Here is a 15890-nt window from a genome sequence, read left to right as displayed (position 1 = left end):
TCAATGAATACAAAAAAAGTGAGGAAAAATGGGTCTTTTCAGCTCTGCGTAAATAATAATAATGTGGACTTCAGGTTGCTACAGTATTGTTCATTCCTAGAGGAATTATGTGCATTTACAATAAGTCAAGTAATTTTGCCACCGATGCTCACGTAAGTGTCATTTTTTCAGAGAGATTTTAGTTTAGTTGCAAATCCATCACTTGTAATTCAAATAAGTTATTTAATTGCTGATATAAGACCTTTTCCACTAATGCATGTTTTTCATTTCTTTCAAAATACATTTTCTCCTTATAGGTAATAATAACTGTTAACTCAGCAGGTAGACCACTCTGAGATCTAAAACAAGTGTGTCTTTAAATAAAGCTAAGAGAATTCTAAGAGCAACAAAGCAAATGAAGCTGAACATTAGCTGCAGGAAAACACGAAGGAATGTCAGAAATACACAGTTGCTGCAACCACTTAGAAAACCCTCTAGACAACTGAAAAACCGTGAAAGGAAGTACAAAGTGGGGGAGTGCAGAAAAATAAGATATTAAAACCACAGAAGAACCCTTGTCAAGAATAAAATCTGCAAAAATGTAATAGTAACAACTTAAAGATGCATAGTGCCTTTCAGCCCCCCACTTCTGAAGTATTTCAGAAAATACTGGTGGCACTGCTAGAAAGACATTCACACATGAAAAGCGGCATCTGTAGAGAACACGAGTAAATAGGAAAGACAAATATTTCTCTAACAAAATTGAAAATTGGGCAAAATATCAAAGCCATTTCCCTTATGTGAACTCCAGACAGTCCAAACAGTCTGAGTTTGGAGATAGACACACTGTTGAAGAGTTTTCTACTCAGATATTACATCTTTATAAAAGCATAAAATATTAAATATTTCCTGTTTTGTACTATTTGGACACATAAGCTTGAAATCAAATTATGTAAAAATTAAGTATTGGAATTTAATTGAACATTTTTCTTTCTTGAAATTAATGTTAATTCATTTGACTTTGATATAAACTTCATTTCTGGTTTTGCATGTTAAAAACATGAATTAAAACTTAAATAAAGATATGTACCTTGTACGAAAAAAAATCAGAAACTAAAGAAAATTGATTTGACTAATGAAACTTATGTGGAAATCTGGAGCAGGTCAAATTCTGGTTTCATATATTCTTTTGATGCTTTTCTTATTGACATTGTTATGAAAGGACTCATACAAATTTATTCGGAATAAGAGTGATGGAATCACCTCTCTAAGCTTTTTGCACATTTTACCTGTCATCTATATATTTGAAAAATCAAGAGGGTGTTTTTTTTCAAATTTGTTAAAATCAACAATGCTTTTTTTTTTTTTTTTTTTTTCCTTCCAATGCTTGTATGCTTGTACTGATGAAGCTATGGGTCATTAGACTATGGTTAAACCTAGCATTAGCTGGGAATTCAGATACTGAGATACCGCACAGGTCTATTTCATGTAAAGTCTTGAAAACCTACATGGATTAAGAATTAAGATGGTGTTTAGGATCTGAAAGATGCTTTCATTCACATTCTCACATACATCATTAGACTATAATTAAAATGAAGACCGGGGTTGCTGTGAGAAAGGAATTATTGCAGACTTCTGCATATTAGTTTTCTTTCAGTTAACGTAACTAAAATGATTACTACTATCAGATGGAATCATAAATTGTTTCACATGTGCTTTCATAAAGCTAAGATCCTTTCAGATCTCATAAAAGCTAGGGTTCAGGCTGGAGTTTAGGAGTGATATTCTGGCAATCAGGGTTAGAAGAACTGTATTTCTTTTTGTGCTGTGTCAGTGCACCAGATTTTGGATGAGTGCTGGTATGAGAATGCGCTGTAGCAGACTTTTTGCTTTCAATATCTAGAAGAAGTATGGCATCGCTCTGGTTGAAATTTTGACGTAATATGAAGAACTTAAAGGTATTGTTAGCTTAATAATAATTGAAGACCTACAGGGCTACCTGCAGCTTGTGTGTTGGCTGCCTAAAGCTAGAAGTTCGGTTAGGGTTCAGGAACAAAAGATTAAAAAACTCATTGTGCATTTTTGCAGGCTCTTGGGGAAAAACACAAATGACAGAAGAAAGTTGCTAATTTTTTGTGGCATATTGGTTCATTGCCATTTTGCTTTAATTAGGGTTATGGGAAGAAAAGACTTAAAATAGTGATGTGCTAACCTCGGAGGACAAAGATGGATATGAAAACAGAGTGGGTAACTTCATAATCACTTTGGTGCAGAAGTACAACCAGTGATTAAACACAGAATTATGGTTAGTATCTGAGCATGGGCAATCAGCGACCAAGGTGCCCTCTTTATTGTAGAAGCTTTCAAAACACTGGGTCCCAGTCCTTGTATCAAAGGAATAAGTGTCCTGTATTTCCTTTTCCATGACAGTGAGGGTCACTGAACAAACAGTAAAAAAAAAAAAAAAAAGATAGAGCTGGAATAGGAGTTGGAGGTGGGGAAATTACAAATCTAAGAGTTCGGTTTATTGAACAAGGCCTGGAGAAATGTAAGCACTGTTTGTTATTCACTGTGGTGAAGATGCAGGCTGGAGAACTTTAGTTAAAGCTACAGTTACAGTCAAGACTCTGAAGAGCAGATGTTTATGGACCCAGTGAGTATTTCATGAAAGAGCAATGCTCAACTAAACTAATATAGAATAAGAAATACGTCCTTATTATTTTTTTCTTCTAGAAGCAGGCATATCCACAAGGGTATATATGTCTTTAAAATCGTACTGATTTTTCAACAGGAGGTTAAATAGTACCTAAACAAAGATAAAAAGATAACTTGAGTAGATTGTTTAATCCAGTGGGCCAACTGAAAATATGTTTGTTTCTACCCTAAGAGAAATATGACTATGAGCCTAGCACTTGGATACACCCCTGAGGAGACTTAGAGACAAGTGAATGTTTCAGTTCACCCTGAACGACAATATTGTGCACAGACTCCAGATATACCTTAAAACAATGAACTCAGTGTCTTACAGCTGTATAACTCTTATTGTCACTGCACACGTTAGCATTCACCATCATGTACATTACTAGAAAAGAAAACGAGTGGAGAAAGTATTGACACGGCCTGTCTGTGTAATTAGCAGAGGTGATGGGAGCACAAGTGAAAGTGTAAGCTGCAAGTTCATGCTTTAAGGCTGGTATACTTGGAAGAGGTCCCCAATGTATGAAGTTTTACTTTGGAGTGCCTTAGTAGAAAATGCCATGGGACCTTTTTTTTCCCATTTGAGAATGAAAAATGTCACTATAGTTGCCAGACCTTTGATCACTCCTCTGTGATCATTTCTGGGCTTGCAGAGCTCCTACGCAGATGGCAAAATACGCTGATGTGATATGTCTCCGAAATGACAACACTTCTCGTGCTAGAAAGAAGCACGGTGTGCGTCTGTGAGGAATATTTGTGTTGCTGTTACCATGAACTTACAGGTAGTGGACCTTTGGACCTTTTTTCTTTCTCCTCTCTTGGGAATTTGAGTGTATAGAAAGGGAAGACTAATACCAGCTAATACCATGAAGGGGTATGATTTAAATAGAGATGTTGTAAGTTACAAACACGACATCTGCCTTTCTTGGCAAGAGAACTGAGAACCTGGAATGAGAATGTTTTGGAACTATGGGGATTCATTTCAGAACAAGGTCAGAAACATAAAAGCAAATTACATGGGCCAGTCTGAACATTATTTTTCATTAAAAATCAGTGCCCAAGCTTACTGTTAGATGCGTTATTATGACCATATGTTAGGACTAAAGAAAAACAAAATGCATTTGGAAGATGCCATTGATCTTTAATGAGTATGCTGTCTGTGATTTAATGAAGTGTATATCTTGCCTAGTTCATGAAGTGGAAGGGATTTTCACTGGGGACATGTTGACATGGCAAATGCCTGGTACATTTTAGCCTTCCTATTGTCATTTTCTAGGTATAGTTTGCTGCAGTATTGAAGGTGGTTTGACCTTTGTAATGCAGTAGAACGACAACTGGAACTTGAAAAGAATTCCCGGTGAAAGGAAAGATTAACTCATTATGGCAGGATTACTGTTTTCAATAACTCATTTTAATCTGAGTTCTTTTTATGTGAGAATGAAATGTGAGAATTAGGTTATCATTGGTGATCTTCTGTATAGCAAAACAATAACATCTCTTCATGGTGTAAGCTTTTTGAAAATTTTTTCTTCTGGAACGAGGAGTACCAAACTGCTCAGTTGGTTGGATATTTCAGGTTTATCAAGTTTCTGAATCATTTAATTCCATGGAATCCTGGTAGTTCACTTTCCATAATTTCTGTAATTCCAGTTTTCACACAGAATTCACTGTAAATGATCAAGTACATGGAAGAAGTCTAACAGCAGCAGTTGTTTACCCAAACATTTACATCACAAAATCACTAGAATAATGGATTGTGTCAGTGAGCAGCTTGGTAGCTCCTGGTTTTTGTCCCTCACAGGCAAGGGTCATTGGACATCAATACTAAAAATATCAATGCTTCACTTAAGAATGAGAAAGCACTTAAATAATGTCAAAAAAAAAAAAAAAAGTGGGGGAGAATTTTATACTGTGTTTCTGCGGGTTCACCTGACTGTCACTGATGGCAGCTGAGATGGTGGGTAGTCCAGGACTCTTCCTCTGCCCTTCTTATGCATGCCAGAGGGCCCTTGGGCATGGTGAAGGAGTACCCCTCCTTGATAAATTAGTCCCATTATCATAATTTTCACCTCGGTCACTTTTTGGGAGGCTTAGGCCAAGCACTGTGCTCAGCAAAAGAGAAAATCCTACTTGTTTTGTCAGCCGATTATATAAGAGCTTGATAAGGTTCAGACATGCATTGAACTCTGTTAGCCACTTTCTATAGTGTTATTTTTGCAAAAGAAATCAATTGTACATGTCATAAGTTGATTGAAGTTTTGGCAACTACTAGTATATATCTTAGAGGTAGTGTGCAGCTGAAATCTGATATGTTTCAAAATATGAGGAACAGGAAGTCATGGGGATAAAAAATACTCAAATGCTGCCGAATCTGGCATTTTCCCACTGTCTACCATGTGATTTTTTTTAACTTTTCAAGTGTACAAGATGTCTTTCATGATGTTTGCTTTTGAGATCTCTAAATCCTTGATTTCCAGAAGCTAAAAGATTTGCTGAAAGATAAATATCAGTTTTCTAGTATATTATATCTCTCTCTACTCATCACTGTCAGCACATTGAGCAGGTGGTCCTTTGGTCAAACCCATTATGGATGTTCCTAAATGTTTGCATTGTTATGTAGTTCATCTGTACACATATTATCCACAGTAAAAGTGCCCTAGAGAACCAAAAATGCATTCAAATACATATAATTGTTAAGCTTCTTTTCTTTACTGGACACAGACGTGCCTGTAACATCCAATATTTTTGGCGATATGTTTTCAGAAGCTTGAGATTTTCTAAGCATATATACATTTCTATTTCTCCTCTACCTAATTTAAGTCACCTACTTCTTCAATATTGATTTCTGGAACTTATAGAGCATCTTTAATTTAATTGTTATGTTAATCATGAACCTGAGCATACAGCCTTGTCCATCAGAACTGAAAACCCCCAGGATTTTCCTCGCCTAATGTTCAAAGCCTGAAAATGATGAACAGACATGACAAAAAAATTGAACTAATTTTTAAGCAATATACAACTGCCATTGATTTTAGGTGTTATTTATTGCATCAGGCAATTCCTTTCCAAATAGGTGCTATATTAAGAATTCACTCCTTTACACTGGTAGATAAGAAAAATGAGTAGAAGGTACTATACGATATATATTCAGTTGGTATAAAAAATTAAGCACTGAAATGACAATCAAGGCTGACTTCCATTTTCAAAACCATGAAGACTTACAGGTGTGTAAGACAAACTTGAAAATGGAATTTAAACCCCCTAAGCTATTGAAAATTGTTCTTAGCCTTACAATAAACTCAAACAAAGGGACTATCCATGTGTGTCAAGTTAGGCATATGCATTAATTCTTTTGCAGAATCAAGGCCTTAAACTTGTTAGTTTAAATAGCACTGTCCTATTTTGCATTCAGGAATTACACTGACTCTTTGCTGACTCTTTGTTTGAATCTCCTCACAGCAGGAGCTCTGGGCGGGCTCCGTGCAGTCCAGGTGCACGAGCAGCTTCAAAGTAGTCTCCTCCATATAGGAGGAAAATAGGATTGATGATGAGAGAGAGGGAAGAAGAGGACTCAAAAAGGGAGGTGGAAAATTAAACAACATGACTGTGTTTGAAAACCTTATTAAGTTTTTCAAAATCAAATGCCAGTACTTTGAAAATTAAAGTCCTGACTTTCAGCTGCGGAGAATCTCCAGCTGCCATTAACATCTGCCCATGGCTGGTCAATGTCCCTTCTCCCTCTGTATCAGAAAGAACCCTGTGGTCTACTAGTTACACACTCATGTAAATTGTGCACATAGATATTAACCAAAGTCCCTATAATGTTTTTATTGTTAAAAGGTAAAAATGTGTCCTATTTGTCTTGCTGCTTTGAACACTGGCACATTGTCTTCATCTTCTGTTTGTTCAGCTGTCACCTAAATACCCAGGTTGTATGATCTCACTTCAAAATAGCATCCTATCTGGCAACTTCAGAATCGAATGGCAATTCTGTGGGTATATGCATTATGTCCGTTTAACTATTAATCATTGTAAATTGTTTGTAGCCCAAGGAGCCATTAATAATGTTCAAGGTCTTTGGAGGAGAGGGGGACTGTGATGTCATTCTGTTGGTGTAAGAGAATAGTTTTGAAGGCAGGTGGTGGTGGTGGTGTGGCCAATGTTTCTTCACTACCTTCTAGTGTTTACATCAGAAGTTTTGGAGGTAAGGTTTTGAGACTAGCTCAGTTTCGTGACACAGTTTTGGAGCACTCATCTTCAGAAGATTTGAAGTAAGCAGATCTGAAAGTCTGGCTATACGGATACTTTCTAGTGCTTCCAATTTAAAAATAGCTTGAGGTTGCTTGAAAACTCATTTAGAAGTACCTATACAGAGGATGCTTTCTTTTGCCTATTGAATGCAGCGTGTAATGCAGTGTGACCACTTTGCTCTGTTATCTTTTCTTTGCGGAGTGATCAAAACACAAGAAGCCCCGATTTGGTTTGTTTTCACCCAGTTTTTATCAAGTGCTATGTCTTTGGGGGCCACTTTCCTTCTTTTTTTTCGCACAGGCTTCTCAGGAATCTGGCGGAGTTCAAGTTCTTTCATCAAGAAAAGATTCAGGGTGATATTTCTCTGCTGTGAACACACTGTCTGCATAGGTTCTTAATATGTTAGTAATATAACATTCACGTTAGCTGTTGATGTGTCACATTGTCCTTATGTTACCCTGGATTCTCCAAATTGATGAAAACTGGAGAGAGGAATGCCAGGATGTGGCTTTGCTTGCATCCCATACTGTGTATATCTGCGTATGTGCCTCTCTGTTGGTGGATTCCTTATGGCGATGCACTATTTTCAGACATATTCTATATATAGCCACCATCATTATAAAGCAATGCTGACTTTCAGTTTCTGAGTGGATGATGCCCCACTACCAAAAGCTACTAAAAAGAACGATGGATGATGACATTTCAAAGCTTATCGTTATTTTTAATACGTTTTGAGATTCTAAAAGGAATGGTGCTCTACAGCATCTAATAATGTTATGGCTGTGTGTAAGATTTCCATTTCACAAAAGCCACCTCACTGCCTAGATTTAAAGATATTTTAATTCACAAATATTTCTTAGATGTATTGAAATAACTGTCAAGCAGATTAGGCATATTAAACTGCTCAGTAGTAACATTTAATTCTGATGATAATCCTGGGTATCTATAAACATTAGAAGTCACAGTTGCAGTTAACAATTCTGCAACAACTTACAGTTGCAGTCAGCAATTCTGCACAACTGTTCGTCATTGCTCTGTTCCACTCCCTAGTCTCAGACCAGTTCTCTAACCAGAAATTTTCACTTTTTTTTTTTTTCAGAGTGATGAGTAACAGAACCTCATATTATCCACTATCAAACAACTAGAGCTGTGGTTTTTATATGTATTGGGCCTTTCAAATACCTGATGCTTTGAAAATAAAACACTGCACAAGACCACAGTTCTGACTGGCTCATCAGAACAGACCCTGATGAGCAGATAATATTGTGTTTTCTTACTGTACTGTACTTAGGTGTTACACAAATAATAAGGTGAGACATGTTTCAAGGAGCTTATGATCTTATTTATTAGCTGTACTAAATCTTAGTAATAGAGTGGTAGGAGGTCCATTTGGCAACTAAGAACTAACTCAAGAAATATAGGTGTAAGTGCTTTAGCCAAGCTTTATAGATCCAGTCATGCAAAGAGAGTGAAATTATATATAACATAATTAATTACTCCACACAATACATACCTTGAAGCTCTTTTTTCTTGTTAGTATTTTCTGAAGTCATACTGTAGCTTGAAGGATTGTCATGTGAGCTAGAGTAGGTTTCTGCAAAATAATGTAAGCAATTTAAATTTGGTTAATACAACTGTGAATTATGGGACATTTAATAACTTTCCTTTCCTGCGTTGTGTCTGGAACTACATAATACAATTCAAAAGGACATTTTGACATTACCATTTTTGTTTCCACATTGACAACTATTTCGATTGTTTTGCAGGGGGGAAAGACTATCCATTCCTCCAAGAAAAAGGAACCAAACCCATATACAATGAATTATCAGGCAAAGGTTGTCTGTCTTTCATCATATGGAAACTGTTATACTATCTCCAGAAAAGAGCAAACTGACAATTTTACAGTAAATAAAGTGAAAGCTTTGCCAATAAATCTTACCACTGTTCTGTACTATGAGGGAGACACTAGACTCCTGTCTCATCAAAATGATACCAGAAACAGATACTATTTTAATCTGACATATCATTTTGGGAATAAATTAAGATGATTTTTTTTTGGACTGCATTGTTACTGTTTTGCCGAGAAGTAATGTTTAGTTTCATTCTGGATAGGAGCCATTTGGCTCCTGTAGGCTCTGAATTAATGTTACCAATCAGCAGTGTCCACCTGAATTTTACTTACACAGTAAAAAATAAAATAAAATAAAATAAAAAACTATATATATATATATATATTTGAAGATAAGCCTGCAAATCTTCTCTCACTTTGGCCTATATTTATCTCTCCTTGCTTAGGAAACAAAGCATATATGTTGTGCTTTTTCTGGTGCTGGTTATCTCTTTTTTACTGCTTTGTGCTTCTCCTTCCATTCCTTTTTTTTTTTTTTTCTATAACCAATAATCCTACGCTTATTTGTGGTACCATTATTCTTTGGGAGAGAGACATTTTAAAATATTTCTATGCTCAGGAAAAATAAAATCATGCTTAAGGTTCTTTAAAAAAAATGTAGCCATTGTTACATGTAATTGAAAAACATAGAAATATCAATTTAAGGAAAAACTGAGTTTAGAAATAACTTAGCAACTTAGTTGGTTGGGTCAATGGAGCATGTGTGTGTCCTAGAAATCACATGCTTCATTCCATCAGGGAAGTATCAAAAAAGGCAGCTGTTTCAAACGTACTTGAAGATATTGTCTGTTCTCCTTTCCCATTGACTGCCGCTAGCCAAACAGCTCTTTGAAGCTGGAGGATGGCTGTGGCAGAAGCTGTTACTTGCTTCTTGCTGGTGAAATGACAGCAAATTTGGTACACCTCACGTAAGAAACATATTAAAGCATTACTTAATAATACCTCACAGTAGTACAACAAAGCCCCATAGTCGTCCAAAATGTCAGTGTAAGAAGCAGAACTAATTTTGCCCTAGGAACCAAAAGGCTGTTCCCAATAAAACCTCCTTAATCTCTGTGGCACTATCCAAAGCAGGCACAAAGAATTATCGCCACAGTGTGGGTGGCAAATTTGAGGCCAGAGGAGCGCATGTGATTTACCTGGCACCTCGCAGCAGCCAGTGCATTAGCTGCAGTGAGGCTGAGGAATCACGCTCACTGCTTTCCTACACTGTATACAGCTACTGTGGCTTTGAAGAAAAAAGGAGGAGCCTGGTGTTGCTGAAAATGATGATCTTAGGGGAAAATGTGAGTAGTAAAATCGGAAAAATGTATGCTGCAGCACACGGCTTACTCGAATTTAAAAGAAACATGATAGAAATCAAATAAGAAAAACTAGTCAAGCATATTGCCTTTCCAGGCATACGTTGTTAGTAAAGTGGATTTACAAGGTCACTGCTAAAGTAGCATCACTTCACAATCTAAAGAGAAAGTGCCCTCTGTCAGCTTCTATCAAAAGTTCACCTTAAGAAACTTCTGTACTGTGCTGTCTTTAACTGAACATAATATGGTCAATGAAAATAGGGCTCTTCTTCCCTTTTTGGCAGCCAGAGGGTTGCACGATTGTTTGATTAGAATGTGGTAAGTCAAACTGAGAAGTAAGACAAACATGAAAATGAAACCACCTATATTGCTGGCAGCATCCCATTGAAGTGGTAGCAATGACCATTTTAGTTGTGGATTTGTCCCATGTAAGTTTTGCATAATGTAGAGTAACTATCACTAAATTCAGTGAAAGCATGAAGATACACTGCTGGAAAAAGATTAAGTAATGCTCCAAGGAACAGCAATACGAAGCAAATATCTAAAGTAGATAATGGTAATCTGTTCACATTCATTAGGATGCACTTTAATCTTCAAAGATTAGTTTATAACCTAAAGTCTTGACCATAATGACACTTTCAGACTTATTTTTTCTACCTTCTCTGTGCATTTTGAGCTGCTTTTTCACTTCTTTCTTGAGACTGCTAACTTGCTAGAAATCAGTGTTGTTTACTATTTTCGTTTTCAGCAGAGTACTTCCAAATATCTGTAAGGGCTGGAACATCTTAAAAGCTGGGAAGGAAAACATATTAAAGACTCTATGGTTCTCATTTTACTCATTCTCTATCCTTTTAAATGGTAAATTACAGAACCCCTTCAAAAGCAGCCTATACTGAGCACCAGATCAAATTAAAAATGTCAACACAGTTTGTATGCTTTCAGTTTCTATTTTTGATCTGCCAGCTTCACACTGTAGGTTCATGGCTATAGGCCAACAAAGCCACAATTCCAAATTCCATCATTTCTTGATGGATATTTTTCACTTTTTTTTTTTTTTCCTCCTCATGGAAGGAAATTCTTTTTTCATAATGAGGACAAAAAAAAACACAAACTTCCCATCACTTCACAGTTACAAGGGGGAACTTCAGTGGCCCACAAGTACAGTTCTGGCTCTCTGTGGAGTTCAATTTTACCTGAGGGATATATGTTACAAACCAGAGGCTGGTAATTTTTGCAGACTCGCCTTTACCTCATCAAACCCTTCAAAAATAAATGAGAAACAGACAATTCCAAAGATTTTTTTTTTTTTTTTTTTATAGGATAGATCATCCTAATAACCCTTTGGAGATTCCTCTTTCCTTCCATTAACTATAATGAGGTATCTATGCGAATGGCTTAGGTTTAAATACGTAACTCTGTGCATCTATGTTTTTTAAGTCTTGTTGTAATGTGTTGTTCTCTTTCCCAACTCCTTCTTAAAGGCTGTCTTTGACATGATGCCACTGTCCTGAATGCCAGAGTGCAAAAGGCATTTGTATTGCACCCTCAGCTTAGCCATTTCCAGGAGAAAAATGGTATATGAGTACAATTCTTGTGGGTTTATTGTTAATTAAGTTTGGACAGTATAACATTAAACTTCATTCTCTAATCCTCTTCTCTTTTAAAACTTTTATATGTATAACAACTATGGCTTTGGGGCTTAATAACATTTTTTAATCCCAATTTTATCCAAAGTTTCTGAGACTTGGAAAAATGATCAGAAATCTCCTGGGAAAAGTGTTTTCTGTTAGTTTATTACAATCACAAATACAGCAGAAAAATACTGAGTTTTTCTCTTGTAGTTATAATTTTCTTTTTTAAAATTACTATTTGCTTGGGAAAATTATATAAGGGAAAAAAAGAATTCTGGAGCTGAAACCTTTTAAATTTCAGGTAAAATATAATTTATGATATGTGATATTCTCATTTTAGATCCATCTATCTCCTATTTGCAATCACATCACATTTTACATTTTCAAATTTTGGTTTAAGTTCCTTGAAAACAGTAGAATTAATGTATTTTGTTCTCTCATTTTTTGGTGTTATTTTAAAGCTATTTTTTTCCTTTTTAACATCATGTTTGTTCTATCAGTTGATCCCTAAATGTATATATGTATTGTTTAATTTAGCACTAGCCAACCTTTGTACTTAAAGTGTACAGATCTTTTAGCCCTGGAAGTAGGTTTATATTAAAAACCTTAGCAAAGCAGTTTATAGCATTGATCAAATGAGTTATTGTGGCTGTTCTCACCTGGTTGTTTATCTCCTAAGATTTCAGAAAGTGAAGAAGGATACTGTGTTGTCTTCTATTACAAATGTCTGACAGTTTTGCTAAGCAAAAGGTTACTGTTTAGCTAAAGAAAGAATATAGTTATATTGATGTGTTGTATATCTTATAGTATCCACAAAATGTAGCTATAATGCAATATCAAAGTTACTTCATTTACTTTTTTCTATTTTTTTTTCCCATGACCTTCTTGGTCTAGCCTTGAGTATCTGTACCATGTTCACAAGTACTTACAAATTGGTAGGTAACATTTTTGTCACCATTAAGCAAGTGCCTGTTTCAAACTGGGATACTTGATTGGAAGAAAGAAGTTGGCAGGCCAGAATAATATATATTTCAGAGCATTTTGAATATTATTTCACACCAATCTGAGTCTTAATGTGCATCCCACAGTGTTTTGATTCAGCAATGTACACAAGCCCTCCTTTTCTGCCCCTGTTGCTATCACACACCCATTGCATTGCACAGAAAACCTGAGGGCACGGCCCAAGTGCCACTCTGTACTGGTGCCATCCCAGGTGATTAGGGGATCCGTGTCACACATCAAGTAAGAATACAAATCAGCCCAAGAGACCATGTAACTATTATTACCATTATGAGTGGAGAACCTTCAGTGTGAACATAGGACCAGGAAGAAATATTTTTTTGCAAATTTAAGTGCTTACTGATGATCAGTTAATAGATTACACAGTTTTAGACAATTTATAAACAATAAGATTATTAATGTAAGGAGCTCAACAAAGTATTATCAAGGGACGTATTTAATGTTGCAGGCTTAGCAGATGTTTTACTAGCAAAAGTGTGATAAGGCTAAGAAGGATGAGATTTGCATTCCTGTTCTGCTATACATTTCTGCTTCTTGTCTATAAGGACGAAAATAATATACTTTTTTTTTTTTTTATTACTTGTAAGATGAAAGATTTGATGTAGCAAGAAATGTTTAACAAAAATATGTATTTGATGCACCCATTTAGTACCCAATTCAGTCTCTTTAGTCTCTTAGTGTTCTCCCCACCCAAATTAATGTCCCACAGATGACCTCATTTATCTAGTACTGTTAGATTATTGACCATTGGATTAGTAAAAAAAAAAATCCTAGCTCTTACAGTACTACTGGTCATATCTCAGAGCTGATCCTTCTTTTACCCATGTGTGTTTATGACAGTTCTTTTTCAAGAAGAGAGTAATAGTATAATGCTGGGTGGATTTCCCTGTAGGACAGGTTTTATAGACATATAAATAAAATGAAGTTTGCACTAGAAAAACTGTATTCTGTTCAGCAGACGCATTTGTCTTCCGTAACTTCAGTCTGTCCTTGCTGGAGAATCTGTTAGGGAGATTTACTTGTCTCGTGAACAGATAAGATTCATGCACACAAATGTATGGCCATACATCCTACAGACTAACATTTGTATCTTTAAGAGTGGTACAGAATACTGATAGTCAGAAAGGTTTTGCAGTCGGATTAGCTTACTTTCCCAGGTTTATATTGTTCAACCTTTTTGTTCAGTAACAAAACACTCTGTTCCTAGGGTGGAGTGATCCATGATCTTCAGACAGCAAAGCTCACTGATGTCACTTGTAAATAGTCCAAACCAAACTTATTCATCAAGTTTCTTCAAGAATAATTCTTAGTGTCAATTCCTAAAGAGTGTAAGGAACCAAGCAAGAAATAAGGTCCTCTTAAGGACATTCAGCAATCAGAAAACTCATTCCAAAAATCTAAATGTTCTGCAAAGGTGGGGAAAAAAATAGGCAAATGTTGCCAGGAAGCCTAATATGGAATATTTTTGTAGAAACTGATTATCATAACGTCTTATGCATTCAGCTCATCTTTGTTTAAATAGTGCCACGAAGTTTTACTGTTTCTACAGAACTGCTTGAAGGTCAATAAAAAGATCAGATAAAAGACGTCTTTTACTTACCTTTATTTTCAGACAAATTATGTAAATTTGACATTAAGATGTGCCTTGTTATAGAATATCCAAATATTCAGGTATATTTCTTAATATTCTTTGTGTTGGGAGCTTTCTAGTTTCTTCGGTTTTAGATTTATTTCACATAGTCGCCAGTGCAACAGCACACTGAAAAACAGGCATTTTTGAGGCAAGATGTTCTTCCTTCAATAGCAAGAGTGAAAAAGCTCTTTTGAAAAGACTCTGTTAGCAAATCATATTACAGAAAAATATTTATCTGCAAGTTATGTACTATATATCAGACTTCGGAAGAAGAAATGTTTCAGAAGACAAAGAGCTAAGTGTTGTAATTGAAAATCACTGAAATGAGAAATATACATCTATATATAACAGATAGCTGCTAGGAAGGGAGAAAATGGTAGCTCTTTCATTCTTAAAATATTACTAGGATGGAATGAATTGATCCTATTAGAGGCAGAAAAGATTTTTTCATTAATGCCACTGGGACCAGAATGTTTCTTTTGTGTTGTCCCCTTGCAACTTAACTCCTCGCTGCCTTTTCATCCTCCAGGTATTGTTCTGCTTAGGGTATGTACTTTAGGGAGTGCTACTACAGTCATAAGTAAGAGAAAATAAATGTGTTCGTAGAACACATATCAGTGTTCTAGAATCATAGAATTTCAGTGTTCTTTGTATTTATTTCTTTGCAGCCATTGTTATTGGCAAAGAGAAGGACACTTGCTTTGGCTACTACTGACGCTAGGTTAAACTGTTGTGTACTCTTCAATTGACTGATACCAGATTAATGCATCTCAGCCAGTTAGAACCTGACACCAATTGCATAGTTCTGAAAGGCTTTCATTATTTTCTTTGTATCAATCCAAAATAAAAATACAGCTAGAGTAAGATTCTTTAAAAATCCTCTAATATAGCTAATACTCTTTGACTTCCCCAGATGTGCCTGCTGCCCCCTGAAGCATCACTTACTCAGGCAGCATATAACACGTTTAAACCCTTTCTTCTGAAACAAGGACTTGTCCTAAGTTTAGATACTTCCAGACAAGTTCTTATCTTAGTAAAGCCAGTGTAAATCCAGACAGATTCTGTTCAGGTATTTTTTGTATTTACAGTTCACTGTATATCATAAAAAACTACCTGTAATGTCACTCAGTTGTTTTTCTTGTTTGGCAGAAAGATTTTAGAGCAGATGTAGTACCTGAAAACACTTCTAACTCATCTTAAAGAATGAAGTATGTTACCAGTTTTATTTCTTTAGACTTGTAAAAGCCTCTATAAGCATAATATCTAAATGATGTGTTCTGCAGCTAACAGGAAGATACTTATCTGTTCATGTAACTACCCTGTCTTCTCCCCACTTTTGCATGATTTTAGTATTCACCAGTGACACTACATCTGAAACTTAGATGTCTTTGGCTTAGACCAATGACACCAGTTTGACAGAATTCATTGGGAAGGAGCATCAATCAAAAAGCTAAGACTGAAATAAACTG

At 35.8% G+C, this 15890-nt stretch overlaps 1 protein-coding gene across 9 annotated transcripts in view; it reads left to right on the top strand.

Annotated features, from left to right (window-relative positions):
• Positions 1-15890, top strand: part of GRID2 (glutamate ionotropic receptor delta type subunit 2) — an 800504-nt gene that overhangs the window by 296895 nt on the left and 487719 nt on the right. Inside the window, exon 1 of one of the 9 annotated variants that reach the window (XM_080592182.1) lies at positions 13143-15890. This exon is cut by the window's right edge and continues 27106 nt beyond it. The exons of the other annotated variants lie outside the window; for them this stretch is intronic. The gene's annotated coding sequence lies outside the window, so the exon portion shown is untranslated. Of the gene's footprint in view, positions 1-13142 lie in introns of those variants that run through there. 9 annotated transcript variants of the gene reach the window in all.

Source organism: Anser brachyrhynchus, assembly GCF_964034855.1.
Source record: "Anser brachyrhynchus genome assembly, chromosome: 4".
In the NCBI taxonomy this organism is placed as follows: domain Eukaryota; kingdom Metazoa; phylum Chordata; class Aves; order Anseriformes; family Anatidae; genus Anser; species Anser brachyrhynchus.
Note: the sequence above shows the minus strand (reverse complement) of the source record. Positions and strands in the feature narration are given on the sequence as shown.